Below are 24,398 nucleotides of genomic sequence, written 5' to 3' on the forward strand. Positions count from 1 at the left end.
GTGTCAGCAGTCTTCGATAGTGTGTTACGAGCTTAGTGCGATAAGTCTGCAGACAGCATTTAGGCGACGTTTTATTAGTAACGGCCCCATGCAGCGATTGCACAACAGTAAACGACATGAGTCAATGTATAGTTGTGCATCGTGAGAGGTATCACAGCGTCGTGTGAGCCCGGATAGCTCAGTCGGTAGAGCATTAGGCTTTTAACCTAAGGGTCCAGGGTTCAAGTCCCTGTCCGGGCGGAAATTTTAATACTTTGGTAGCGATTCGTCTGGTAGCGGTGGAAACGCTACGGAAAATAATGAAGCTACGCCGTTTTCTGACACCACAGTGCTTTAAACGGTAGCAGTTGCATGTGTCGGGACAACACCGCGCTACCAGCAGTCGTGGCCGAGTGGTTAAGGCGTCTGACTCGAAATCAGATTCCCTCTGGGAGCGTAGGTTCGAATCCTACCGGCTGCGTGCGATTTTGCGTAAAGAGGAGCAAAAATTTTCGCACACATGTGACATGCGTGGGCGAATGCGGGTGCAAACCAGTGACGCCATTCTCAACAAGACGAAAGTTTCCGTTTAAGAATACTGAGTTTCGCGACGACCGCTGCTTACTGTGGCCATCGGTTCACCTCGCACTGACGCTGGGACTGCAGAAAGCCGTCGCTGAGATCGTGAGTACACAGATGTGCTCGAAAGTGTAGGACAGAGCGAACATTCATTTCTTTTTAAGAATCGCAATTCAATCATTCGAGTGCGGCAAAGGCAGTGGTGCAGCGTTTCTTTTCTTAAGATCTCGCAGCTGCTTGGAGGTATGTCCATCGTTTTAAGACGACACAAAACTAGCGTCAGCGGTGCGTCAGTGGGAAGTCGGTGAAGTCGCCATTGGAGCCATAAGCCAGTAATTACAACACGCGAATCACTCGCACACCATGTAGCATGCACCACAACGCTCGGCCGAGGGACCGGACAGCTCAGTCGGTAGAGCGCTAGACCTTCAACCAAAGGGTCCCGGGCTCAAACCCCCGCCAGGCGAAAATTAACACACTGTCGTAACGGCTAATGGAAACCCTACAGAAAAGAGTGACGCCACGCCGCTTTCTGCCATCAGATTGCTTCTAAAGACGGCGGTTCCACTTGTCGGGAGTCGCTTCTGCCACCGGCAGTCGTGGCCGAGTGGTTAAGGCGTCTGACTTGAAATCAGATTCCCTCTGGGAGCGTAGGTTCGAGTCCTGCCGACTGCGAAAATTTTCTCGCTCTCAAAAGATGGACGTTCAGCTGCATCCTAGCAGTTGCGTCACTACTAAACACGCGCGTCACCAGCAATGTGCAGTGTTATTTGATCCAGGGCGCAGCGTTACAGTCGCGCTCAGAAGCCGCAGCTCATCTCCTCGTCTCACAGCCGCCCACCGGGTGTTAGTACAAGTGTCGCCTCACTGGGCAGTGCAGATGTGTCCATCTTAGCTTGCAGACGATGACGTGTAGCAATTGATGAGCTAACGCAAGTCGAATGTTTTACCGTGTGTATCTCCTAGATACTGCCTCTCATACGGTGGAGAGGCTAACTCCTTCTTGTGTCTCGTTCTCTGCACACGAGTTGCCCCTGGCATCGATATAGCACGGGTTTTCTAGCGCCAGCGCGGCGTCACGTGAAGTCAGCGAAGTGAATATTACACGAGTCGAGTCGACATGTTTGCTTGTTACGATGATGGAAGCAGAAGAAATGTGTGTGGGACTTCACTGCATCGGCTGCTCGCCTTTCAGCGTCCCTGTGTCTTATCAGACGAAGGTGACTGTGAAATTGGCAACGAGGCAGAGGTTAACAAACACATGCAAACAGGAACGTTCAATGTCAGCCGAAATAGCTCAGTTGGGAGAGCGTTAGACTGAAGATCTAAAGGTCCCTGGTTCGATCCCGGGTTTCGGCAGGTATTCGTTTTGATGCGACGCCAATGGAATGGCTCTGCGTTGGTGATAATGCAACTACCGCTGACAACAAAAATGACTCTCTCCTGTAGCTGTTCTGGTTGTCTAGTGCATGCCATAAGAGGAACTCACTAGACAACTAACTCCCTTAGAAGCAAAAGAATCAAAAAAGTCCTACCGACTGCGTTCCTTTTTCTGTGTCAGGTGGTGAAGAACGTTTTCAACGGAACCGTGAAACGAGCGAAAACGTGGGAAACATTGCATTCGAAATGCTTGCGAATTTTCCAATTGCCCAGTGAGTGTCGACAAAATATGTAAATTCTCTGCTCCAACGTATGAGACGCAACGACTCCTGCAATTTGTTGTTGCATCGTGTGTCAGCAGTCTTCGATAGTGTGTTACGAGCTTAGTGCGATAAGTCTGCAGACAGCATTTAGGCGACGTTTTATTAGTAACGGCCCCATGCAGCGATTGCACAACAGTAAACGACATGAGTCAATGTATAGTTGTGCATCGTGAGAGGTATCACAGCGTCGTGTGAGCCCGGATAGCTCAGTCGGTAGAGCATTAGGCTTTTAACCTAAGGGTCCAGGGTTCAAGTCCCTGTCCGGGCGGAAATTTTAATACTTTGGTAGCGATTCGTCTGGTAGCGGTGGAAACGCTACGGAAAATAATGAAGCTACGCCGTTTTCTGACACCACAGTGCTTTAAACGGTAGCAGTTGCATGTGTCGGGACAACACCGCGCTACCAGCAGTCGTGGCCGAGTGGTTAAGGCGTCTGACTCGAAATCAGATTCCCTCTGGGAGCGTAGGTTCGAATCCTACCGGCTGCGTGCGATTTTGCGTAAAGAGGAGCAAAAATTTTCGCACACATGTGACATGCGTGGGCGAATGCGGGTGCAAACCAGTGACGCCATTCTCAACAAGACGAAAGTTTCCGTTTAAGAATACTGAGTTTCGCGACGACCGCTGCTTACTGTGGCCATCGGTTCACCTCGCACTGACGCTGGGACTGCAGAAAGCCGTCGCTGAGATCGTGAGTACACAGATGTGCTCGAAAGTGTAGGACAGAGCGAACATTCATTTCTTTTTAAGAATCGCAATTCAATCATTCGAGTGCGGCAAAGGCAGTGGTGCAGCGTTTCTTTTCTTAAGATCTCGCAGCTGCTTGGAGGTATGTCCATCGTTTTAAGACGACACAAAACTAGCGTCAGCGGTGCGTCAGTGGGAAGTCGGTGAAGTCGCCATTGGAGCCATAAGCCAGTAATTACAACACGCGAATCACTCGCACACCATGTAGCATGCACCACAACGCTCGGCCGAGGGACCGGACAGCTCAGTCGGTAGAGCGCTAGACCTTCAACCAAAGGGTCCCGGGCTCAAACCCCCGCCAGGCGAAAATTAACACACTGTCGTAACGGCTAATGGAAACCCTACAGAAAAGAGTGACGCCACGCCGCTTTCTGCCATCAGATTGCTTCTAAAGACGGCGGTTCCACTTGTCGGGAGTCGCTTCTGCCACCGGCAGTCGTGGCCGAGTGGTTAAGGCGTCTGACTTGAAATCAGATTCCCTCTGGGAGCGTAGGTTCGAGTCCTGCCGACTGCGAAAATTTTCTCGCTCTCAAAAGATGGACGTTCAGCTGCATCCTAGCAGTTGCGTCACTACTAAACACGCGCGTCACCAGCAATGTGCAGTGTTATTTGATCCAGGGCGCAGCGTTACAGTCGCGCTCAGAAGCCGCAGCTCATCTCCTCGTCTCACAGCCGCCCACCGGGTGTTAGTACAAGTGTCGCCTCACTGGGCAGTGCAGATGTGTCCATCTTAGCTTGCAGACGATGACGTGTAGCAATTGATGAGCTAACGCAAGTCGAATGTTTTACCGTGTGTATCTCCTAGATACTGCCTCTCATACGGTGGAGAGGCTCACTCCTTCTTGTGTCTCGTTCTCTGCACACGAGTTGCCCCTGGCATCGATATAGCACGGGTTTTCTAGCGCCAGCGCGGCGTCACGTGAAGTCAGCGAAGTGAATATTACACGAGTCGAGTCGACATGTTTGCTTGTTACGATGATGGAAGCAGAAGAAATGTGTGTGGGACTTCACTGCATCGGCTGCTCGCCTTTCAGCGTCCCTGTGTCTTATCAGACGAAGGTGACTGTGAAATTGGCAACGAGGCAGAGGTTAACAAACACATGCAAACAGGAACGTTCAATGTCAGCCGAAATAGCTCAGTTGGGAGAGCGTTAGACTGAAGATCTAAAGGTCCCTGGTTCGATCCCTGGTTTCGGCAGGTATTCGTTTTGATGCGACGCCAATGGAATGGCTCTGCGTTGGTGATAATGCAACTACCGCTGACAACAAAAATGACTCTCTCCTGTAGCTGTTCTGGTTGTCTAGTGCATGCCATAAGAGGAACTCACTAGACAACTAACTCCCTTAGAAGCAAAAGAATCAAAAAAGTCCTACCGACTGCGTTCCTTTTTCTGTGTCAGGTGGTGAAGAACGATTTCAACGGAACCGTGAAACGAGCGAAAACGTGGGAAACATTGCATTCGAAATGCTTGCGAATTTTCCAATTGCCCAGTGAGTGTCGACAAAATATGTAAATTCTCTGCTCCAACGTATGAGACGCAACGACTCCTGCAATTTGTTGTTGCATCGTGTGTCAGCAGTCTTCGATAGTGTGTTACGAGCTTAGTGCGATAAGTCTGCAGACAGCATTTAGGCGACGTTTTATTAGTAACGGCCCCATGCAGCGATTGCACAACAGTAAACGACATGAGTCAATGTATAGTTGTGCATCGTGAGAGGTATCACAGCGTCGTGTGAGCCCGGATAGCTCAGTCGGTAGAGCATTAGGCTTTTAACCTAAGGGTCCAGGGTTCAAGTCCCTGTCCGGGCGGAAATTTTAATACTTTGGTAGCGATTCGTCTGGTAGCGGTGGAAACGCTACGGAAAATAATGAAGCTACGCCGTTTTCTGACACCACAGTGCTTTAAACGGTAGCAGTTGCATGTGTCGGGACAACACCGCGCTACCAGCAGTCGTGGCCGAGTGGTTAAGGCGTCTGACTCGAAATCAGATTCCCTCTGGGAGCGTAGGTTCGAATCCTACCGGCTGCGTGCGATTTTGCGTAAAGAGGAGCAAAAATTTTCGCACACATGTGACATGCGTGGGCGAATGCGGGTGCAAACCAGTGACGCCATTCTCAACAAGACGAAAGTTTCCGTTTAAGAATACTGAGTTTCGCGACGACCGCTGCTTACTGTGGCCATCGGTTCACCTCGCACTGACGCTGGGACTGCAGAAAGCCGTCGCTGAGATCGTGAGTACACAGATGTGCTCGAAAGTGTAGGACAGAGCGAACATTCATTTCTTTTTAAGAATCGCAATTCAATCATTCGAGTGCGGCAAAGGCAGTGGTGCAGCGTTTCTTTTCTTAAGATCTCGCAGCTGCTTGGAGGTATGTCCATCGTTTTAAGACGACACAAAACTAGCGTCAGCGGTGCGTCAGTGGGAAGTCGGTGAAGTCGCCATTGGAGCCATAAGCCAGTAATTACAACACGCGAATCACTCGCACACCATGTAGCATGCACCACAACGCTCGGCCGAGGGACCGGACAGCTCAGTCGGTAGAGCGCTAGACCTTCAACCAAAGGGTCCCGGGCTCAAACCCCCGCCAGGCGAAAATTAACACACTGTCGTAACGGCTAATGGAAACCCTACAGAAAAGAGTGACGCCACGCCGCTTTCTGCCATCAGATTGCTTCTAAAGACGGCGGTTCCACTTGTCGGGAGTCGCTTCTGCCACCGGCAGTCGTGGCCGAGTGGTTAAGGCGTCTGACTTGAAATCAGATTCCCTCTGGGAGCGTAGGTTCGAGTCCTGCCGACTGCGAAAATTTTCTCGCTCTCAAAAGATGGACGTTCAGCTGCATCCTAGCAGTTGCGTCACTACTAAACACGCGCGTCACCAGCAATGTGCAGTGTTATTTGATCCAGGGCGCAGCGTTACAGTCGCGCTCAGAAGCCGCAGCTCATCTCCTCGTCTCACAGCCGCCCACCGGGTGTTAGTACAAGTGTCGCCTCACTGGGCAGTGCAGATGTGTCCATCTTAGCTTGCAGACGATGACGTGTAGCAATTGATGAGCTAACGCAAGTCGAATGTTTTACCGTGTGTATCTCCTAGATACTGCCTCTCATACGGTGGAGAGGCTCACTCCTTCTTGTGTCTCGTTCTCTGCACACGAGTTGCCCCTGGCATCGATATAGCACGGGTTTTCTAGCGCCAGCGCGGCGTCACGTGAAGTCAGCGAAGTGAATATTACACGAGTCGAGTCGACATGTTTGCTTGTTACGATGATGGAAGCAGAAGAAATGTGTGTGGGACTTCACTGCATCGGCTGCTCGCCTTTCAGCGTCCCTGTGTCTTATCAGACGAAGGTGACTGTGAAATTGGCAACGAGGCAGAGGTTAACAAACACATGCAAACAGGAACGTTCAATGTCAGCCGAAATAGCTCAGTTGGGAGAGCGTTAGACTGAAGATCTAAAGGTCCCTGGTTCGATCCCTGGTTTCGGCAGGTATTCGTTTTGATGCGACGCCAATGGAATGGCTCTGCGTTGGTGATAATGCAACTACCGCTGACAACAAAAATGACTCTCTCCTGTAGCTGTTCTGGTTGTCTAGTGCATGCCATAAGAGGAACTCACTAGACAACTAACTCCCTTAGAAGCAAAAGAATCAAAAAAGTCCTACCGACTGCGTTCCTTTTTCTGTGTCAGGTGGTGAAGAACGATTTCAACGGAACCGTGAAACGAGCGAAAACGTGGGAAACATTGCATTCGAAATGCTTGCGAATTTTCCAATTGCCCAGTGAGTGTCGACAAAATATGTAAATTCTCTGCTCCAACGTATGAGACGCAACGACTCCTGCAATTTGTTGTTGCATCGTGTGTCAGCAGTCTTCGATAGTGTGTTACGAGCTTAGTGCGATAAGTCTGCAGACAGCATTTAGGCGACGTTTTATTAGTAACGGCCCCATGCAGCGATTGCACAACAGTAAACGACATGAGTCAATGTATAGTTGTGCATCGTGAGAGGTATCACAGCGTCGTGTGAGCCCGGATAGCTCAGTCGGTAGAGCATTAGGCTTTTAACCTAAGGGTCCAGGGTTCAAGTCCCTGTCCGGGCGGAAATTTTAATACTTTGGTAGCGATTCGTCTGGTAGCGGTGGAAACGCTACGGAAAATAATGAAGCTACGCCGTTTTCTGACACCACAGTGCTTTAAACGGTAGCAGTTGCATGTGTCGGGACAACACCGCGCTACCAGCAGTCGTGGCCGAGTGGTTAAGGCGTCTGACTCGAAATCAGATTCCCTCTGGGAGCGTAGGTTCGAATCCTACCGGCTGCGTGCGATTTTGCGTAAAGAGGAGCAAAAATTTTCGCACACATGTGACATGCGTGGGCGAATGCGGGTGCAAACCAGTGACGCCATTCTCAACAAGACGAAAGTTTCCGTTTAAGAATACTGAGTTTCGCGACGACCGCTGCTTACTGTGGCCATCGGTTCACCTCGCACTGACGCTGGGACTGCAGAAAGCCGTCGCTGAGATCGTGAGTACACAGATGTGCTCGAAAGTGTAGGACAGAGCGAACATTCATTTCTTTTTAAGAATCGCAATTCAATCATTCGAGTGCGGCAAAGGCAGTGGTGCAGCGTTTCTTTTCTTAAGATCTCGCAGCTGCTTGGAGGTATGTCCATCGTTTTAAGACGACACAAAACTAGCGTCAGCGGTGCGTCAGTGGGAAGTCGGTGAAGTCGCCATTGGAGCCATAAGCCAGTAATTACAACACGCGAATCACTCGCACACCATGTAGCATGCACCACAACGCTCGGCCGAGGGACCGGACAGCTCAGTCGGTAGAGCGCTAGACCTTCAACCAAAGGGTCCCGGGCTCAAACCCCCGCCAGGCGAAAATTAACACACTGTCGTAACGGCTAATGGAAACCCTACAGAAAAGAGTGACGCCACGCCGCTTTCTGCCATCAGATTGCTTCTAAAGACGGCGGTTCCACTTGTCGGGAGTCGCTTCTGCCACCGGCAGTCGTGGCCGAGTGGTTAAGGCGTCTGACTTGAAATCAGATTCCCTCTGGGAGCGTAGGTTCGAGTCCTGCCGACTGCGAAAATTTTCTCGCTCTCAAAAGATGGACGTTCAGCTGCATCCTAGCAGTTGCGTCACTACTAAACACGCGCGTCACCAGCAATGTGCAGTGTTATTTGATCCAGGGCGCAGCGTTACAGTCGCGCTCAGAAGCCGCAGCTCATCTCCTCGTCTCACAGCCGCCCACCGGGTGTTAGTACAAGTGTCGCCTCACTGGGCAGTGCAGATGTGTCCATCTTAGCTTGCAGACGATGACGTGTAGCAATTGATGAGCTAACGCAAGTCGAATGTTTTACCGTGTGTATCTCCTAGATACTGCCTCTCATACGGTGGAGAGGCTCACTCCTTCTTGTGTCTCGTTCTCTGCACACGAGTTGCCCCTGGCATCGATATAGCACGGGTTTTCTAGCGCCAGCGCGGCGTCACGTGAAGTCAGCGAAGTGAATATTACACGAGTCGAGTCGACATGTTTGCTTGTTACGATGATGGAAGCAGAAGAAATGTGTGTGGGACTTCACTGCATCGGCTGCTCGCCTTTCAGCGTCCCTGTGTCTTATCAGACGAAGGTGACTGTGAAATTGGCAACGAGGCAGAGGTTAACAAACACATGCAAACAGGAACGTTCAATGTCAGCCGAAATAGCTCAGTTGGGAGAGCGTTAGACTGAAGATCTAAAGGTCCCTGGTTCGATCCCGGGTTTCGGCAGGTATTCGTTTTGATGCGACGCCAATGGAATGGCTCTGCGTTGGTGATAATGCAACTACCGCTGACAACAAAAATGACTCTCTCCTGTAGCTGTTCTGGTTGTCTAGTGCATGCCATAAGAGGAACTCACTAGACAACTAACTCCCTTAGAAGCAAAAGAATCAAAAAAGTCCTACCGACTGCGTTCCTTTTTCTGTGTCAGGTGGTGAAGAACGATTTCAACGGAACCGTGAAACGAGCGAAAACGTGGGAAACATTGCATTCGAAATGCTTGCGAATTTTCCAATTGCCCAGTGAGTGTCGACAAAATATGTAAATTCTCTGCTCCAACGTATGAGACGCAACGACTCCTGCAATTTGTTGTTGCATCGTGTGTCAGCAGTCTTCGATAGTGTGTTACGAGCTTAGTGCGATAAGTCTGCAGACAGCATTTAGGCGACGTTTTATTAGTAACGGCCCCATGCAGCGATTGCACAACAGTAAACGACATGAGTCAATGTATAGTTGTGCATCGTGAGAGGTATCACAGCGTCGTGTGAGCCCGGATAGCTCAGTCGGTAGAGCATTAGGCTTTTAACCTAAGGGTCCAGGGTTCAAGTCCCTGTCCGGGCGGAAATTTTAATACTTTGGTAGCGATTCGTCTGGTAGCGGTGGAAACGCTACGGAAAATAATGAAGCTACGCCGTTTTCTGACACCACAGTGCTTTAAACGGTAGCAGTTGCATGTGTCGGGACAACACCGCGCTACCAGCAGTCGTGGCCGAGTGGTTAAGGCGTCTGACTCGAAATCAGATTCCCTCTGGGAGCGTAGGTTCGAATCCTACCGGCTGCGTGCGATTTTGCGTAAAGAGGAGCAAAAATTTTCGCACACATGTGACATGCGTGGGCGAATGCGGGTGCAAACCAGTGACGCCATTCTCAACAAGACGAAAGTTTCCGTTTAAGAATACTGAGTTTCGCGACGACCGCTGCTTACTGTGGCCATCGGTTCACCTCGCACTGACGCTGGGACTGCAGAAAGCCGTCGCTGAGATCGTGAGTACACAGATGTGCTCGAAAGTGTAGGACAGAGCGAACATTCATTTCTTTTTAAGAATCGCAATTCAATCATTCGAGTGCGGCAAAGGCAGTGGTGCAGCGTTTCTTTTCTTAAGATCTCGCAGCTGCTTGGAGGTATGTCCATCGTTTTAAGACGACACAAAACTAGCGTCAGCGGTGCGTCAGTGGGAAGTCGGTGAAGTCGCCATTGGAGCCATAAGCCAGTAATTACAACACGCGAATCACTCGCACACCATGTAGCATGCACCACAACGCTCGGCCGAGGGACCGGACAGCTCAGTCGGTAGAGCGCTAGACCTTCAACCAAAGGGTCCCGGGCTCAAACCCCCGCCAGGCGAAAATTAACACACTGTCGTAACGGCTAATGGAAACCCTACAGAAAAGAGTGACGCCACGCCGCTTTCTGCCATCAGATTGCTTCTAAAGACGGCGGTTCCACTTGTCGGGAGTCGCTTCTGCCACCGGCAGTCGTGGCCGAGTGGTTAAGGCGTCTGACTTGAAATCAGATTCCCTCTGGGAGCGTAGGTTCGAGTCCTGCCGACTGCGAAAATTTTCTCGCTCTCAAAAGATGGACGTTCAGCTGCATCCTAGCAGTTGCGTCACTACTAAACACGCGCGTCACCAGCAATGTGCAGTGTTATTTGATCCAGGGCGCAGCGTTACAGTCGCGCTCAGAAGCCGCAGCTCATCTCCTCGTCTCACAGCCGCCCACCGGGTGTTAGTACAAGTGTCGCCTCACTGGGCAGTGCAGATGTGTCCATCTTAGCTTGCAGACGATGACGTGTAGCAATTGATGAGCTAACGCAAGTCGAATGTTTTACCGTGTGTATCTCCTAGATACTGCCTCTCATACGGTGGAGAGGCTCACTCCTTCTTGTGTCTCGTTCTCTGCACACGAGTTGCCCCTGGCATCGATATAGCACGGGTTTTCTAGCGCCAGCGCGGCGTCACGTGAAGTCAGCGAAGTGAATATTACACGAGTCGAGTCGACATGTTTGCTTGTTACGATGATGGAAGCAGAAGAAATGTGTGTGGGACTTCACTGCATCGGCTGCTCGCCTTTCAGCGTCCCTGTGTCTTATCAGACGAAGGTGACTGTGAAATTGGCAACGAGGCAGAGGTTAACAAACACATGCAAACAGGAACGTTCAATGTCAGCCGAAATAGCTCAGTTGGGAGAGCGTTAGACTGAAGATCTAAAGGTCCCTGGTTCGATCCCGGGTTTCGGCAGGTATTCGTTTTGATGCGACGCCAATGGAATGGCTCTGCGTTGGTGATAATGCAACTACCGCTGACAACAAAAATGACTCTCTCCTGTAGCTGTTCTGGTTGTCTAGTGCATGCCATAAGAGGAACTCACTAGACAACTAACTCCCTTAGAAGCAAAAGAATCAAAAAAGTCCTACCGACTGCGTTCCTTTTTCTGTGTCAGGTGGTGAAGAACGATTTCAACGGAACCGTGAAACGAGCGAAAACGTGGGAAACATTGCATTCGAAATGCTTGCGAATTTTCCAATTGCCCAGTGAGTGTCGACAAAATATGTAAATTCTCTGCTCCAACGTATGAGACGCAACGACTCCTGCAATTTGTTGTTGCATCGTGTGTCAGCAGTCTTCGATAGTGTGTTACGAGCTTAGTGCGATAAGTCTGCAGACAGCATTTAGGCGACGTTTTATTAGTAACGGCCCCATGCAGCGATTGCACAACAGTAAACGACATGAGTCAATGTATAGTTGTGCATCGTGAGAGGTATCACAGCGTCGTGTGAGCCCGGATAGCTCAGTCGGTAGAGCATTAGGCTTTTAACCTAAGGGTCCAGGGTTCAAGTCCCTGTCCGGGCGGAAATTTTAATACTTTGGTAGCGATTCGTCTGGTAGCGGTGGAAACGCTACGGAAAATAATGAAGCTACGCCGTTTTCTGACACCACAGTGCTTTAAACGGTAGCAGTTGCATGTGTCGGGACAACACCGCGCTACCAGCAGTCGTGGCCGAGTGGTTAAGGCGTCTGACTCGAAATCAGATTCCCTCTGGGAGCGTAGGTTCGAATCCTACCGGCTGCGTGCGATTTTGCGTAAAGAGGAGCAAAAATTTTCGCACACATGTGACATGCGTGGGCGAATGCGGGTGCAAACCAGTGACGCCATTCTCAACAAGACGAAAGTTTCCGTTTAAGAATACTGAGTTTCGCGACGACCGCTGCTTACTGTGGCCATCGGTTCACCTCGCACTGACGCTGGGACTGCAGAAAGCCGTCGCTGAGATCGTGAGTACACAGATGTGCTCGAAAGTGTAGGACAGAGCGAACATTCATTTCTTTTTAAGAATCGCAATTCAATCATTCGAGTGCGGCAAAGGCAGTGGTGCAGCGTTTCTTTTCTTAAGATCTCGCAGCTGCTTGGAGGTATGTCCATCGTTTTAAGACGACACAAAACTAGCGTCAGCGGTGCGTCAGTGGGAAGTCGGTGAAGTCGCCATTGGAGCCATAAGCCAGTAATTACAACACGCGAATCACTCGCACACCATGTAGCATGCACCACAACGCTCGGCCGAGGGACCGGACAGCTCAGTCGGTAGAGCGCTAGACCTTCAACCAAAGGGTCCCGGGCTCAAACCCCCGCCAGGCGAAAATTAACACACTGTCGTAACGGCTAATGGAAACCCTACAGAAAAGAGTGACGCCACGCCGCTTTCTGCCATCAGATTGCTTCTAAAGACGGCGGTTCCACTTGTCGGGAGTCGCTTCTGCCACCGGCAGTCGTGGCCGAGTGGTTAAGGCGTCTGACTTGAAATCAGATTCCCTCTGGGAGCGTAGGTTCGAGTCCTGCCGACTGCGAAAATTTTCTCGCTCTCAAAAGATGGACGTTCAGCTGCATCCTAGCAGTTGCGTCACTACTAAACACGCGCGTCACCAGCAATGTGCAGTGTTATTTGATCCAGGGCGCAGCGTTACAGTCGCGCTCAGAAGCCGCAGCTCATCTCCTCGTCTCACAGCCGCCCACCGGGTGTTAGTACAAGTGTCGCCTCACTGGGCAGTGCAGATGTGTCCATCTTAGCTTGCAGACGATGACGTGTAGCAATTGATGAGCTAACGCAAGTCGAATGTTTTACCGTGTGTATCTCCTAGATACTGCCTCTCATACGGTGGAGAGGCTCACTCCTTCTTGTGTCTCGTTCTCTGCACACGAGTTGCCCCTGGCATCGATATAGCACGGGTTTTCTAGCGCCAGCGCGGCGTCACGTGAAGTCAGCGAAGTGAATATTACACGAGTCGAGTCGACATGTTTGCTTGTTACGATGATGGAAGCAGAAGAAATGTGTGTGGGACTTCACTGCATCGGCTGCTCGCCTTTCAGCGTCCCTGTGTCTTATCAGACGAAGGTGACTGTGAAATTGGCAACGAGGCAGAGGTTAACAAACACATGCAAACAGGAACGTTCAATGTCAGCCGAAATAGCTCAGTTGGGAGAGCGTTAGACTGAAGATCTAAAGGTCCCTGGTTCGATCCCGGGTTTCGGCAGGTATTCGTTTTGATGCGACGCCAATGGAATGGCTCTGCGTTGGTGATAATGCAACTACCGCTGACAACAAAAATGACTCTCTCCTGTAGCTGTTCTGGTTGTCTAGTGCATGCCATAAGAGGAACTCACTAGACAACTAACTCCCTTAGAAGCAAAAGAATCAAAAAAGTCCTACCGACTGCGTTCCTTTTTCTGTGTCAGGTGGTGAAGAACGTTTTCAACGGAACCGTGAAACGAGCGAAAACGTGGGAAACATTGCATTCGAAATGCTTGCGAATTTTCCAATTGCCCAGTGAGTGTCGACAAAATATGTAAATTCTCTGCTCCAACGTATGAGACGCAACGACTCCTGCAATTTGTTGTTGCATCGTGTGTCAGCAGTCTTCGATAGTGTGTTACGAGCTTAGTGCGATAAGTCTGCAGACAGCATTTAGGCGACGTTTTATTAGTAACGGCCCCATGCAGCGATTGCACAACAGTAAACGACATGAGTCAATGTATAGTTGTGCATCGTGAGAGGTATCACAGCGTCGTGTGAGCCCGGATAGCTCAGTCGGTAGAGCATTAGGCTTTTAACCTAAGGGTCCAGGGTTCAAGTCCCTGTCCGGGCGGAAATTTTAATACTTTGGTAGCGATTCGTCTGGTAGCGGTGGAAACGCTACGGAAAATAATGAAGCTACGCCGTTTTCTGACACCACAGTGCTTTAAACGGTAGCAGTTGCATGTGTCGGGACAACACCGCGCTACCAGCAGTCGTGGCCGAGTGGTTAAGGCGTCTGACTCGAAATCAGATTCCCTCTGGGAGCGTAGGTTCGAATCCTACCGGCTGCGTGCGATTTTGCGTAAAGAGGAGCAAAAATTTTCGCACACATGTGACATGCGTGGGCGAATGCGGGTGCAAACCAGTGACGCCATTCTCAACAAGACGAAAGTTTCCGTTTAAGAATACTGAGTTTCGCGACGACCGCTGCTTACTGTGGCCATCGGTTCACCTCGCACTGACGCTGGGACTGCAGAAAGCCGTCGCTGAGATCGTGAGTACACAGATGTGCTCGAAAGTGTAGGACAGAGCGAACATTCATTTCTTTTTAAGAATCGCAATTCAATCATTCGAGTGCGGCAAAGGCAGTGGTGCAGCGTTTCTTTTCTTAAGATCTCGCAGCTGCTTGGAGGTATGTCCATCGTTTTAAGACGACACAAAACTAGCGTCAGCGGTGCGTCAGTGGGAAGTCGGTGAAGTCGCCATTGGAGCCATAAGCCAGTAATTACAACACGCGAATCACTCGCACACCATGTAGCATGCACCACAACGCTCGGCCGAGGGACCGGACAGCTCAGTCGGTAGAGCGCTAGACCTTCAACCAAAGGGTCCCGGGCTCAAACCCCCGCCAGGCGAAAATTAACACACTGTCGTAACGGCTAATGGAAACCCTACAGAAAAGAGTGACGCCACGCCGCTTTCTGCCATCAGATTGCTTCTAAAGACGGCGGTTCCACTTGTCGGGAGTCGCTTCTGCCACCGGCAGTCGTGGCCGAGTGGTTAAGGCGTCTGACTTGAAATCAGATTCCCTCTGGGAGCGTAGGTTCGAGTCCTGCCGACTGCGAAAATTTTCTCGCTCTCAAAAGATGGACGTTCAGCTGCATCCTAGCAGTTGCGTCACTACTAAACACGCGCGTCACCAGCAATGTGCAGTGTTATTTGATCCAGGGCGCAGCGTTACAGTCGCGCTCAGAAGCCGCAGCTCATCTCCTCGTCTCACAGCCGCCCACCGGGTGTTAGTACAAGTGTCGCCTCACTGGGCAGTGCAGATGTGTCCATCTTAGCTTGCAGACGATGACGTGTAGCAATTGATGAGCTAACGCAAGTCGAATGTTTTACCGTGTGTATCTCCTAGATACTGCCTCTCATACGGTGGAGAGGCTCACTCCTTCTTGTGTCTCGTTCTCTGCACACGAGTTGCCCCTGGCATCGATATAGCACGGGTTTTCTAGCGCCAGCGCGGCGTCACGTGAAGTCAGCGAAGTGAATATTACACGAGTCGAGTCGACATGTTTGCTTGTTACGATGATGGAAGCAGAAGAAATGTGTGTGGGACTTCACTGCATCGGCTGCTCGCCTTTCAGCGTCCCTGTGTCTTATCAGACGAAGGTGACTGTGAAATTGGCAACGAGGCAGAGGTTAACAAACACATGCAAACAGGAACGTTCAATGTCAGCCGAAATAGCTCAGTTGGGAGAGCGTTAGACTGAAGATCTAAAGGTCCCTGGTTCGATCCCGGGTTTCGGCAGGTATTCGTTTTGATGCGACGCCAATGGAATGGCTCTGCGTTGGTGATAATGCAACTACCGCTGACAACAAAAATGACTCTCTCCTGTAGCTGTTCTGGTTGTCTAGTGCATGCCATAAGAGGAACTCACTAGACAACTAACTCCCTTAGAAGCAAAAGAATCAAAAAAGTCCTACCGACTGCGTTCCTTTTTCTGTGTCAGGTGGTGAAGAACGATTTCAACGGAACCGTGAAACGAGCGAAAACGTGGGAAACATTGCATTCGAAATGCTTGCGAATTTTCCAATTGCCCAGTGAGTGTCGACAAAATATGTAAATTCTCTGCTCCAACGTATGAGACGCAACGACTCCTGCAATTTGTTGTTGCATCGTGTGTCAGCAGTCTTCGATAGTGTGTTACGAGCTTAGTGCGATAAGTCTGCAGACAGCATTTAGGCGACGTTTTATTAGTAACGGCCCCATGCAGCGATTGCACAACAGTAAACGACATGAGTCAATGTATAGTTGTGCATCGTGAGAGGTATCACAGCGTCGTGTGAGCCCGGATAGCTCAGTCGGTAGAGCATTAGGCTTTTAACCTAAGGGTCCAGGGTTCAAGTCCCTGTCCGGGCGGAAATTTTAATACTTTGGTAGCGATTCGTCTGGTAGCGGTGGAAACGCTACGGAAAATAATGAAGCTACGCCGTTTTCTGACACCACAGTGCTTTAAACGGTAGCAGTTGCATGTGTCGGGACAACACCGCGCTACCAGCAGTCGTGGCCGAGTGGTTAAGGCGTCTGACTCGAAATCAGATTCCCTCTGGGAGCGTAGGTTCGAATCCTACCGGCTGCGTGCGATTTTGCGTAAAGAGGAGCAAAAATTTTCGCACACATGTGACATGCGTGGGCGAATGCGGGTGCAAACCAGTGACGCCATTCTCAACAAGACGAAAGTTTCCGTTTAAGAATACTGAGTTTCGCGACGACCGCTGCTTACTGTGGCCATCGGTTCACCTCGCACTGACGCTGGGACTGCAGAAAGCCGTCGCTGAGATCGTGAGTACACAGATGTGCTCGAAAGTGTAGGACAGAGCGAACATTCATTTCTTTTTAAGAATCGCAATTCAATCATTCGAGTGCGGCAAAGGCAGTGGTGCAGCGTTTCTTTTCTTAAGATCTCGCAGCTGCTTGGAGGTATGTCCATCGTTTTAAGACGACACAAAACTAGCGTCAGCGGTGCGTCAGTGGGAAGTCGGTGAAGTCGCCATTGGAGCCATAAGCCAGTAATTACAACACGCGAATCACTCGCACACCATGTAGCATGCACCACAACGCTCGGCCGAGGGACCGGACAGCTCAGTCGGTAGAGCGCTAGACCTTCAACCAAAGGGTCCCGGGCTCAAACCCCCGCCAGGCGAAAATTAACACACTGTCGTAACGGCTAATGGAAACCCTACAGAAAAGAGTGACGCCACGCCGCTTTCTGCCATCAGATTGCTTCTAAAGACGGCGGTTCCACTTGTCGGGAGTCGCTTCTGCCACCGGCAGTCGTGGCCGAGTGGTTAAGGCGTCTGACTTGAAATCAGATTCCCTCTGGGAGCGTAGGTTCGAGTCCTGCCGACTGCGAAAATTTTCTCGCTCTCAAAAGATGGACGTTCAGCTGCATCCTAGCAGTTGCGTCACTACTAAACACGCGCGTCACCAGCAATGTGCAGTGTTATTTGATCCAGGGCGCAGCGTTACAGTCGCGCTCAGAAGCCGCAGCTCATCTCCTCGTCTCACAGCCGCCCACCGGGTGTTAGTACAAGTGTCGCCTCACTGGGCAGTGCAGATGTGTCCATCTTAGCTTGCAGACGATGACGTGTAGCAATTGATGAGCTAACGCAAGTCGAATGTTTTACCGTGTGTATCTCCTAGATACTGCCTCTCATACGGTGGAGAGGCTCACTCCTTCTTGTGTCTCGTTCTCTGCACACGAGTTGCCCCTGGCATCGATATAGCACGGGTTTTCTAGCGCCAGCGCGGCGTCACGTGAAGTCAGCGAAGTGAATATTACACGAGTCGAGTCGACATGTTTGCTTGTTACGATGATGGAAGCAGAAGAAATGTGTGTGGGACTTCACTGCATCGGCTGCTCGCCTTTCAGCGTCCCTGTGTCTTATCAGACGAAGGTGACTGTGAAATTGGCAACGAGGCAGAGGTTAACAAACACATGCAAACAGGAACGTTCAATGTCAGCCGAAATAGCTCAGTTGGGAGAGCGTTAGACTGAAGATCTAAAGGTCCCTGGTTCGATCCCGGGTTTCGGCAGGTATTCGTTTTGATGCGACGCCAATGGAATGGCTCTGCGTTGGTGATAATGCAACTACCGCTGACAACAAAAATGACTCTCTCCTGTAGCTGTTCTGGTTGTCTAGTGCATGCCATAAGAGGAACTCACTAGACAACTAACTCCCTTAGAAGCAAAAGAATCAAAAAAGTCCTACCGACTGCGTTCCTTTTTCTGTGTCAGGTGGTGAAGAACGTTTTCAACGGAACCGTGAAACGAGCGAAAACGTGGGAAACATTGCATTCGAAATGCTTGCGAATTTTCCAATTGCCCAGTGAGTGTCGACAAAATATGTAAATTCTCTGCTCCAACGTATGAGACGCAACGACTCCTGCAATTTGTTGTTGCATCGTGTGTCAGCAGTCTTCGATAGTGTGTTACGAGCTTAGTGCGATAAGTCTGCAGACAGCATTTAGGCGACGTTTTATTAGTAACGGCCCCATGCAGCGATTGCACAACAGTAAACGACATGAGTCAATGTATAGTTGTGCATCGTGAGAGGTATCACAGCGTCGTGTGAGCCCGGATAGCTCAGTCGGTAGAGCATTAGGCTTTTAACCTAAGGGTCCAGGGTTCAAGTCCCTGTCCGGGCGGAAATTTTAATACTTTGGTAGCGATTCGTCTGGTAGCGGTGGAAACGCTACGGAAAATAATGAAGCTACGCCGTTTTCTGACACCACAGTGCTTTAAACGGTAGCAGTTGCATGTGTCGGGACAACACCGCGCTACCAGCAGTCGTGGCCGAGTGGTTAAGGCGTCTGACTCGAAATCAGATTCCCTCTGGGAGCGTAGGTTCGAATCCTACCGGCTGCGTGCGATTTTGCGTAAAGAGGAGCAAAAATTTTCGCACACATGTGACATGCGTGGGCGAATGCGGGTGCAAACCAGTGACGCCATTCTCAACAAGACGAAAGTTTCCGTTTAAGAATACTGAGTTTCGCGACGACCGCTGCTTACTGTGGCCATCGGTTCACCTCGCACTGACGCTGGGACTGCAGAAAGCCGTCGCTGAGATCGTGAGTACACAGATGTGCTCGAAAGTGTAGGACAGAGCGAACATTCATTTCTTTTTAAGAATCGCAATTCAATCATTCGAGTGCGGCAAAGGCAGTGGTGCAGCGTTTCTTTTCTTAAGATCTCGCAGCTGCTTGGAGGTATGTCCATCGTTTTAAGACGACACAAAACTAGCGTCAGCGGTGCGTCAGTGGGAAGTCGGTGAAGTCGCCATTGGAGCCATAAGCCAGTAATTACAACACGCGAATCACTCGCACACCATGTAGCATGCACCACAACGCTCGGCCGAGGGACCGGACAGCTCAGTCGGTAGAGCGCTAGACCTTCAACCAAAGGGTCCCGGGCTCAAACCCCCGCCAGGCGAAAATTAACACACTGTCGTAACGGCTAATGGAAACCCTACAGAAAAGAGTGACGCCACGCCGCTTTCTGCCATCAGATTGCTTCTAAAGACGGCGGTTCCACTTGTCGGGAGTCGCTTCTGCCACCGGCAGTCGTGGCCGAGTGGTTAAGGCGTCTGACTTGAAATCAGATTCCCTCTGGGAGCGTAGGTTCGAGTCCTGCCGACTGCGAAAATTTTCTCGCTCTCAAAAGATGGACGTTCAGCTGCATCCTAGCAGTTGCGTCACTACTAAACACGCGCGTCACCAGCAATGTGCAGTGTTATTTGATCCAGGGCGCAGCGTTACAGTCGCGCTCAGAAGCCGCAGCTCATCTCCTCGTCTCACAGCCGCCCACCGGGTGTTAGTACAAGTGTCGCCTCACTGGGCAGTGCAGATGTGTCCATCTTAGCTTGCAGACGATGACGTGTAGCAATTGATGAGCTAACGCAAGTCGAATGTTTTACCGTGTGTATCTCCTAGATACTGCCTCTCATACGGTGGAGAGGCTCACTCCTTCTTGTGTCTCGTTCTCTGCACACGAGTTGCCCCTGGCATCGATATAGCACGGGTTTTCTAGCGCCAGCGCGGCGTCACGTGAAGTCAGCGAAGTGAATATTACACGAGTCGAGTCGACATGTTTGCTTGTTACGATGATGGAAGCAGAAGAAATGTGTGTGGGACTTCACTGCATCGGCTGCTCGCCTTTCAGCGTCCCTGTGTCTTATCAGACGAAGGTGACTGTGAAATTGGCAACGAGGCAGAGGTTAACAAACACATGCAAACAGGAACGTTCAATGTCAGCCGAAATAGCTCAGTTGGGAGAGCGTTAGACTGAAGATCTAAAGGTCCCTGGTTCGATCCCGGGTTTCGGCAGGTATTCGTTTTGATGCGACGCCAATGGAATGGCTCTGCGTTGGTGATAATGCAACTACCGCTGACAACAAAAATGACTCTCTCCTGTAGCTGTTCTGGTTGTCTAGTGCATGCCATAAGAGGAACTCACTAGACAACTAACTCCCTTAGAAGCAAAAGAATCAAAAAAGTCCTACCGACTGCGTTCCTTTTTCTGTGTCAGGTGGTGAAGAACGTTTTCAACGGAACCGTGAAACGAGCGAAAACGTGGGAAACATTGCATTCGAAATGCTTGCGAATTTTCCAATTGCCCAGTGAGTGTCGACAAAATATGTAAATTCTCTGCTCCAACGTATGAGACGCAACGACTCCTGCAATTTGTTGTTGCATCGTGTGTCAGCAGTCTTCGATAGTGTGTTACGAGCTTAGTGCGATAAGTCTGCAGACAGCATTTAGGCGACGTTTTATTAGTAACGGCCCCATGCAGCGATTGCACAACAGTAAACGACATGAGTCAATGTATAGTTGTGCATCGTGAGAGGTATCACAGCGTCGTGTGAGCCCGGATAGCTCAGTCGGTAGAGCATTAGGCTTTTAACCTAAGGGTCCAGGGTTCAAGTCCCTGTCCGGGCGGAAATTTTAATACTTTGGTAGCGATTCGTCTGGTAGCGGTGGAAACGCAGTGGTGCAGCGTTTCTTTTCTTAAGATCTCGCAGCTGCTTGGAGGTATGTCCATCGTTTTAAGACGACACAAAACTAGCGTCAGCGGTGCGTCAGTGGGAAGTCGGTGAAGTCGCCATTGGAGCCATAAGCCAGTAATTACAACACGCGAATCACTCGCACACCATGTAGCATGCACCACAACGCTCGGCCGAGGGACCGGACAGCTCAGTCGGTAGAGCGCTAGACCTTCAACCAAAGGGTCCCGGGCTCAAACCCCCGCCAGGCGAAAATTAACACACTGTCGTAACGGCTAATGGAAACCCTACAGAAAAGAGTGACGCCACGCCGCTTTCTGCCATCAGATTGCTTCTAAAGACGGCGGTTCCACTTGTCGGGAGTCGCTTCTGCCACCGGCAGTCGTGGCCGAGTGGTTAAGGCGTCTGACTTGAAATCAGATTCCCTCTGGGAGCGTAGGTTCGAGTCCTGCCGACTGCGAAAATTTTCTCGCTCTCAAAAGATGGACGTTCAGCTGCATCCTAGCAGTTGCGTCACTACTAAACACGCGCGTCACCAGCAATGTGCAGTGTTATTTGATCCAGGGCGCAGCGTTACAGTCGCGCTCAGAAGCCGCAGCTCATCTCCTCGTCTCACAGCCGCCCACCGGGTGTTAGTACAAGTGTCGCCTCACTGGGCAGTGCAGATGTGTCCATCTTAGCTTGCAGACGATGACGTGTAGCAATTGATGAGCTAACGCAAGTCGAATGTTTTACCGTGTGTATCTCCTAGATACTGCCTCTCATACGGTGGAGAGGCTCACTCCTTCTTGTGTCTCGTTCTCTGCACACGAGTTGCCCCTGGCATCGATATAGCACGGGTTTTCTAGCGCCAGCGCGGCGTCACGTGAAGTCAGCGAAGTGAATATTACACGAGTCGAGTCGACATGTTTGCTTGTTACGATGATGGAAGCAGAAGAAATGTGTGTGGGACTTCACTGCATCGGCTGCTCGCCTTTCAGCGTCCCTGTGTCTTATCAGACGAAGGTGACTGTGAAATTGGCAACGAGGCAGAGGTTAACAAACACATGCAAACAGGAACGTTCAATGTCAGCCGAAATAGCTCAGTTGGGAGAGCGTTAGACTGAAGATCTAAAGGTCCCTGGTTCGATCCCGGGTTTCGGCAGGTATTCGTTTTGATGCGACGCCAATGGAATGGCTCTGCGTTGGTGATAATGCAACTACCGCTGACAACAAAAATGACTCTCTCCTGTAGCTGTTCTGGTTGTCTAGTGCATGCCATAAGAGGAACTCACTAGACAACTAACTCCCTTAGAAGCAAAAGAATCAAAAAAGTCCTACCGACTGCGTTCCTTTTTCTGTGTCAGGTGGTGAAGAACGTTTTCAACGGAACCGTGAAACGAGCGAAAACGTGGGAAACATTGCATTCGAAATGCTTGCGAATTTTCCAATTGCCCAGTGAGTGTCGACAAAATATGTAAATTCTCTGCTCCAACGTATGAGACGCAACGACTCCTGCAATTTGTTGTTGCATCGTGTGTCAGCAGTCTTCGATAGTGTGTTACGAGCTTAGTGCGATAAGTCTGCAGACAGCATTTAGGCGACGTTTTATTAGTAACGGCCCCATGCAGCGATTGCACAACAGTAAACGACATGAGTCAATGTATAGTTGTGCATCGTGAGAGGTATCACAGCGTCGTGTGAGCCCGGATAGCTCAGTCGGTAGAGCATTAGGCTTTTAACCTAAGGGTCCAGGGTTCAAGTCCCTGTCCGGGCGGAAATTTTAATACTTTGGTAGCGATTCGTCTGGTAGCGGTGGAAACGCTACGGAAAATAATGAAGCTACGCCGTTTTCTGACACCACAGTGCTTTAAACGGTAGCAGTTGCATGTGTCGGGACAACACCGCGCTACCAGCAGTCGTGGCCGAGTGGTTAAGGCGTCTGACTCGAAATCAGATTCCCTCTGGGAGCGTAGGTTCGAATCCTACCGGCTGCGTGCGATTTTGCGTAAAGAGGAGCAAAAATTTTCGCACACATGTGACATGCGTGGGCGAATGCGGGTGCAAACCAGTGACGCCATTCTCAACAAGACGAAAGTTTCCGTTTAAGAATACTGAGTTTCGCGACGACCGCTGCTTACTGTGGCCATCGGTTCACCTCGCACTGACGCTGGGACTGCAGAAAGCCGTCGCTGAGATCGTGAGTACACAGATGTGCTCGAAAGTGTAGGACAGAGCGAACATTCATTTCTTTTTAAGAATCGCAATTCAATCATTCGAGTGCGGCAAAGGCAGTGGTGCAGCGTTTCTTTTCTTAAGATCTCGCAGCTGCTTGGAGGTATGTCCATCGTTTTAAGACGACACAAAACTAGCGTCAGCGGTGCGTCAGTGGGAAGTCGGTGAAGTCGCCATTGGAGCCATAAGCCAGTAATTACAACACGCGAATCACTCGCACACCATGTAGCATGCACCACAACGCTCGGCCGAGGGACCGGACAGCTCAGTCGGTAGAGCGCTAGACCTTCAACCAAAGGGTCCCGGGCTCAAACCCCCGCCAGGCGAAAATTAACACACTGTCGTAACGGCTAATGGAAACCCTACAGAAAAGAGTGACGCCACGCCGCTTTCTGCCATCAGATTGCTTCTAAAGACGGCGGTTCCACTTGTCGGGAGTCGCTTCTGCCACCGGCAGTCGTGGCCGAGTGGTTAAGGCGTCTGACTTGAAATCAGATTCCCTCTGGGAGCGTAGGTTCGAGTCCTGCCGACTGCGAAAATTTTCTCGCTCTCAAAAGATGGACGTTCAGCTGCATCCTAGCAGTTGCGTCACTACTAAACACGCGCGTCACCAGCAATGTGCAGTGTTATTTGATCCAGGGCGCAGCGTTACAGTCGCGCTCAGAAGCCGCAGCTCATCTCCTCGTCTCACAGCCGCCCACCGGGTGTTAGTACAAGTGTCGCCTCACTGGGCAGTGCAGATGTGTCCATCTTAGCTTGCAGACGATGACGTGTAGCAATTGATGAGCTAACGCAAGTCGAATGTTTTACCGTGTGTATCTCCTAGATACTGCCTCTCATACGGTGGAGAGGCTCACTCCTTCTTGTGTCTCGTTCTCTGCACACGAGTTGCCCCTGGCATCGATATAGCACGGGTTTTCTAGCGCCAGCGCGGCGTCACGTGAAGTCAGCGAAGTGAATATTACACGAGTCGAGTCGACATGTTTGCTTGTTACGATGATGGAAGCAGAAGAAATGTGTGTGGGACTTCACTGCATCGGCTGCTCGCCTTTCAGCGTCCCTGTGTCTTATCAGACGAAGGTGACTGTGAAATTGGCAACGAGGCAGAGGTTAACAAACACATGCAAACAGGAACGTTCAATGTCAGCCGAAATAGCTCAGTTGGGAGAGCGTTAGACTGAAGATCTAAAGGTCCCTGGTTCGATCCCGGGTTTCGGCAGGTATTCGTTTTGATGCGACGCCAATGGAATGGCTCTGCGTTGGTGATAATGCAACTAC

The 24,398-nt window shown here is 50.6% G+C and overlaps 43 non-coding genes across 43 annotated transcripts; all 43 read left to right on the forward strand.

The window, feature by feature from the left end:
• Positions 1-167: 167 nt before the first annotated feature.
• On the forward strand, positions 168-240 carry Trnak-uuu (transfer RNA lysine (anticodon UUU)). Its single transcript has one exon. It is a non-coding gene; the product is annotated as a tRNA-Lys (tRNA).
• Positions 241-378: 138 nt separating this feature from the next.
• Positions 379-460, forward strand: Trnas-cga (transfer RNA serine (anticodon CGA)). The gene has a single exon. It is a non-coding gene; the product is annotated as a tRNA-Ser (tRNA).
• Positions 461-1,151: 691 nt separating this feature from the next.
• On the forward strand, positions 1,152-1,233 carry Trnas-uga (transfer RNA serine (anticodon UGA)). Its single transcript has one exon. It is a non-coding gene; the product is annotated as a tRNA-Ser (tRNA).
• A 611-nt stretch (positions 1,234-1,844) lies between these two features.
• On the forward strand, positions 1,845-1,917 carry Trnaf-gaa (transfer RNA phenylalanine (anticodon GAA)). The gene has a single exon. It is a non-coding gene; the product is annotated as a tRNA-Phe (tRNA).
• Positions 1,918-2,456: 539 nt separating this feature from the next.
• Positions 2,457-2,529, forward strand: Trnak-uuu (transfer RNA lysine (anticodon UUU)). Its single transcript has one exon. It is a non-coding gene; the product is annotated as a tRNA-Lys (tRNA).
• A 138-nt stretch (positions 2,530-2,667) lies between these two features.
• Positions 2,668-2,749, forward strand: Trnas-cga (transfer RNA serine (anticodon CGA)). The gene has a single exon. It is a non-coding gene; the product is annotated as a tRNA-Ser (tRNA).
• Positions 2,750-3,440: 691 nt separating this feature from the next.
• Trnas-uga (transfer RNA serine (anticodon UGA)) lies at positions 3,441-3,522 on the forward strand. The gene has a single exon. It is a non-coding gene; the product is annotated as a tRNA-Ser (tRNA).
• A 611-nt stretch (positions 3,523-4,133) lies between these two features.
• Positions 4,134-4,206, forward strand: Trnaf-gaa (transfer RNA phenylalanine (anticodon GAA)). The gene has a single exon. It is a non-coding gene; the product is annotated as a tRNA-Phe (tRNA).
• Positions 4,207-4,745: 539 nt separating this feature from the next.
• On the forward strand, positions 4,746-4,818 carry Trnak-uuu (transfer RNA lysine (anticodon UUU)). The gene has a single exon. It is a non-coding gene; the product is annotated as a tRNA-Lys (tRNA).
• A 138-nt stretch (positions 4,819-4,956) lies between these two features.
• On the forward strand, positions 4,957-5,038 carry Trnas-cga (transfer RNA serine (anticodon CGA)). Its single transcript has one exon. It is a non-coding gene; the product is annotated as a tRNA-Ser (tRNA).
• A 691-nt stretch (positions 5,039-5,729) lies between these two features.
• Positions 5,730-5,811, forward strand: Trnas-uga (transfer RNA serine (anticodon UGA)). The gene has a single exon. It is a non-coding gene; the product is annotated as a tRNA-Ser (tRNA).
• Positions 5,812-6,422: 611 nt separating this feature from the next.
• Trnaf-gaa (transfer RNA phenylalanine (anticodon GAA)) lies at positions 6,423-6,495 on the forward strand. Its single transcript has one exon. It is a non-coding gene; the product is annotated as a tRNA-Phe (tRNA).
• A 539-nt stretch (positions 6,496-7,034) lies between these two features.
• Positions 7,035-7,107, forward strand: Trnak-uuu (transfer RNA lysine (anticodon UUU)). Its single transcript has one exon. It is a non-coding gene; the product is annotated as a tRNA-Lys (tRNA).
• Positions 7,108-7,245: 138 nt separating this feature from the next.
• On the forward strand, positions 7,246-7,327 carry Trnas-cga (transfer RNA serine (anticodon CGA)). The gene has a single exon. It is a non-coding gene; the product is annotated as a tRNA-Ser (tRNA).
• Positions 7,328-8,018: 691 nt separating this feature from the next.
• Positions 8,019-8,100, forward strand: Trnas-uga (transfer RNA serine (anticodon UGA)). The gene has a single exon. It is a non-coding gene; the product is annotated as a tRNA-Ser (tRNA).
• Positions 8,101-8,711: 611 nt separating this feature from the next.
• Positions 8,712-8,784, forward strand: Trnaf-gaa (transfer RNA phenylalanine (anticodon GAA)). The gene has a single exon. It is a non-coding gene; the product is annotated as a tRNA-Phe (tRNA).
• A 539-nt stretch (positions 8,785-9,323) lies between these two features.
• Positions 9,324-9,396, forward strand: Trnak-uuu (transfer RNA lysine (anticodon UUU)). Its single transcript has one exon. It is a non-coding gene; the product is annotated as a tRNA-Lys (tRNA).
• Positions 9,397-9,534: 138 nt separating this feature from the next.
• On the forward strand, positions 9,535-9,616 carry Trnas-cga (transfer RNA serine (anticodon CGA)). Its single transcript has one exon. It is a non-coding gene; the product is annotated as a tRNA-Ser (tRNA).
• A 691-nt stretch (positions 9,617-10,307) lies between these two features.
• Positions 10,308-10,389, forward strand: Trnas-uga (transfer RNA serine (anticodon UGA)). Its single transcript has one exon. It is a non-coding gene; the product is annotated as a tRNA-Ser (tRNA).
• Positions 10,390-11,000: 611 nt separating this feature from the next.
• Positions 11,001-11,073, forward strand: Trnaf-gaa (transfer RNA phenylalanine (anticodon GAA)). Its single transcript has one exon. It is a non-coding gene; the product is annotated as a tRNA-Phe (tRNA).
• Positions 11,074-11,612: 539 nt separating this feature from the next.
• On the forward strand, positions 11,613-11,685 carry Trnak-uuu (transfer RNA lysine (anticodon UUU)). The gene has a single exon. It is a non-coding gene; the product is annotated as a tRNA-Lys (tRNA).
• A 138-nt stretch (positions 11,686-11,823) lies between these two features.
• Positions 11,824-11,905, forward strand: Trnas-cga (transfer RNA serine (anticodon CGA)). The gene has a single exon. It is a non-coding gene; the product is annotated as a tRNA-Ser (tRNA).
• Positions 11,906-12,596: 691 nt separating this feature from the next.
• Positions 12,597-12,678, forward strand: Trnas-uga (transfer RNA serine (anticodon UGA)). The gene has a single exon. It is a non-coding gene; the product is annotated as a tRNA-Ser (tRNA).
• Positions 12,679-13,289: 611 nt separating this feature from the next.
• On the forward strand, positions 13,290-13,362 carry Trnaf-gaa (transfer RNA phenylalanine (anticodon GAA)). The gene has a single exon. It is a non-coding gene; the product is annotated as a tRNA-Phe (tRNA).
• Positions 13,363-13,901: 539 nt separating this feature from the next.
• Trnak-uuu (transfer RNA lysine (anticodon UUU)) lies at positions 13,902-13,974 on the forward strand. The gene has a single exon. It is a non-coding gene; the product is annotated as a tRNA-Lys (tRNA).
• A 138-nt stretch (positions 13,975-14,112) lies between these two features.
• On the forward strand, positions 14,113-14,194 carry Trnas-cga (transfer RNA serine (anticodon CGA)). The gene has a single exon. It is a non-coding gene; the product is annotated as a tRNA-Ser (tRNA).
• A 691-nt stretch (positions 14,195-14,885) lies between these two features.
• Trnas-uga (transfer RNA serine (anticodon UGA)) lies at positions 14,886-14,967 on the forward strand. The gene has a single exon. It is a non-coding gene; the product is annotated as a tRNA-Ser (tRNA).
• A 611-nt stretch (positions 14,968-15,578) lies between these two features.
• On the forward strand, positions 15,579-15,651 carry Trnaf-gaa (transfer RNA phenylalanine (anticodon GAA)). The gene has a single exon. It is a non-coding gene; the product is annotated as a tRNA-Phe (tRNA).
• Positions 15,652-16,190: 539 nt separating this feature from the next.
• Trnak-uuu (transfer RNA lysine (anticodon UUU)) lies at positions 16,191-16,263 on the forward strand. Its single transcript has one exon. It is a non-coding gene; the product is annotated as a tRNA-Lys (tRNA).
• Positions 16,264-16,401: 138 nt separating this feature from the next.
• On the forward strand, positions 16,402-16,483 carry Trnas-cga (transfer RNA serine (anticodon CGA)). Its single transcript has one exon. It is a non-coding gene; the product is annotated as a tRNA-Ser (tRNA).
• A 691-nt stretch (positions 16,484-17,174) lies between these two features.
• Trnas-uga (transfer RNA serine (anticodon UGA)) lies at positions 17,175-17,256 on the forward strand. The gene has a single exon. It is a non-coding gene; the product is annotated as a tRNA-Ser (tRNA).
• A 611-nt stretch (positions 17,257-17,867) lies between these two features.
• On the forward strand, positions 17,868-17,940 carry Trnaf-gaa (transfer RNA phenylalanine (anticodon GAA)). Its single transcript has one exon. It is a non-coding gene; the product is annotated as a tRNA-Phe (tRNA).
• Positions 17,941-18,479: 539 nt separating this feature from the next.
• Trnak-uuu (transfer RNA lysine (anticodon UUU)) lies at positions 18,480-18,552 on the forward strand. Its single transcript has one exon. It is a non-coding gene; the product is annotated as a tRNA-Lys (tRNA).
• Positions 18,553-18,690: 138 nt separating this feature from the next.
• On the forward strand, positions 18,691-18,772 carry Trnas-cga (transfer RNA serine (anticodon CGA)). The gene has a single exon. It is a non-coding gene; the product is annotated as a tRNA-Ser (tRNA).
• Positions 18,773-19,463: 691 nt separating this feature from the next.
• Positions 19,464-19,545, forward strand: Trnas-uga (transfer RNA serine (anticodon UGA)). Its single transcript has one exon. It is a non-coding gene; the product is annotated as a tRNA-Ser (tRNA).
• Positions 19,546-20,156: 611 nt separating this feature from the next.
• Positions 20,157-20,229, forward strand: Trnaf-gaa (transfer RNA phenylalanine (anticodon GAA)). The gene has a single exon. It is a non-coding gene; the product is annotated as a tRNA-Phe (tRNA).
• A 539-nt stretch (positions 20,230-20,768) lies between these two features.
• On the forward strand, positions 20,769-20,841 carry Trnak-uuu (transfer RNA lysine (anticodon UUU)). The gene has a single exon. It is a non-coding gene; the product is annotated as a tRNA-Lys (tRNA).
• A 443-nt stretch (positions 20,842-21,284) lies between these two features.
• Positions 21,285-21,366, forward strand: Trnas-uga (transfer RNA serine (anticodon UGA)). Its single transcript has one exon. It is a non-coding gene; the product is annotated as a tRNA-Ser (tRNA).
• Positions 21,367-21,977: 611 nt separating this feature from the next.
• Trnaf-gaa (transfer RNA phenylalanine (anticodon GAA)) lies at positions 21,978-22,050 on the forward strand. The gene has a single exon. It is a non-coding gene; the product is annotated as a tRNA-Phe (tRNA).
• Positions 22,051-22,589: 539 nt separating this feature from the next.
• Trnak-uuu (transfer RNA lysine (anticodon UUU)) lies at positions 22,590-22,662 on the forward strand. Its single transcript has one exon. It is a non-coding gene; the product is annotated as a tRNA-Lys (tRNA).
• Positions 22,663-22,800: 138 nt separating this feature from the next.
• Positions 22,801-22,882, forward strand: Trnas-cga (transfer RNA serine (anticodon CGA)). Its single transcript has one exon. It is a non-coding gene; the product is annotated as a tRNA-Ser (tRNA).
• Positions 22,883-23,573: 691 nt separating this feature from the next.
• Trnas-uga (transfer RNA serine (anticodon UGA)) lies at positions 23,574-23,655 on the forward strand. The gene has a single exon. It is a non-coding gene; the product is annotated as a tRNA-Ser (tRNA).
• Positions 23,656-24,266: 611 nt separating this feature from the next.
• Positions 24,267-24,339, forward strand: Trnaf-gaa (transfer RNA phenylalanine (anticodon GAA)). Its single transcript has one exon. It is a non-coding gene; the product is annotated as a tRNA-Phe (tRNA).
• Positions 24,340-24,398: the final 59 nt, after the last annotated feature.

This window comes from Schistocerca serialis, unplaced genomic scaffold (assembly GCF_023864345.2).
Source record: "Schistocerca serialis cubense isolate TAMUIC-IGC-003099 unplaced genomic scaffold, iqSchSeri2.2 HiC_scaffold_336, whole genome shotgun sequence".
Classification (NCBI taxonomy): Eukaryota; Metazoa; Arthropoda; class Insecta; order Orthoptera; family Acrididae; genus Schistocerca; species Schistocerca serialis.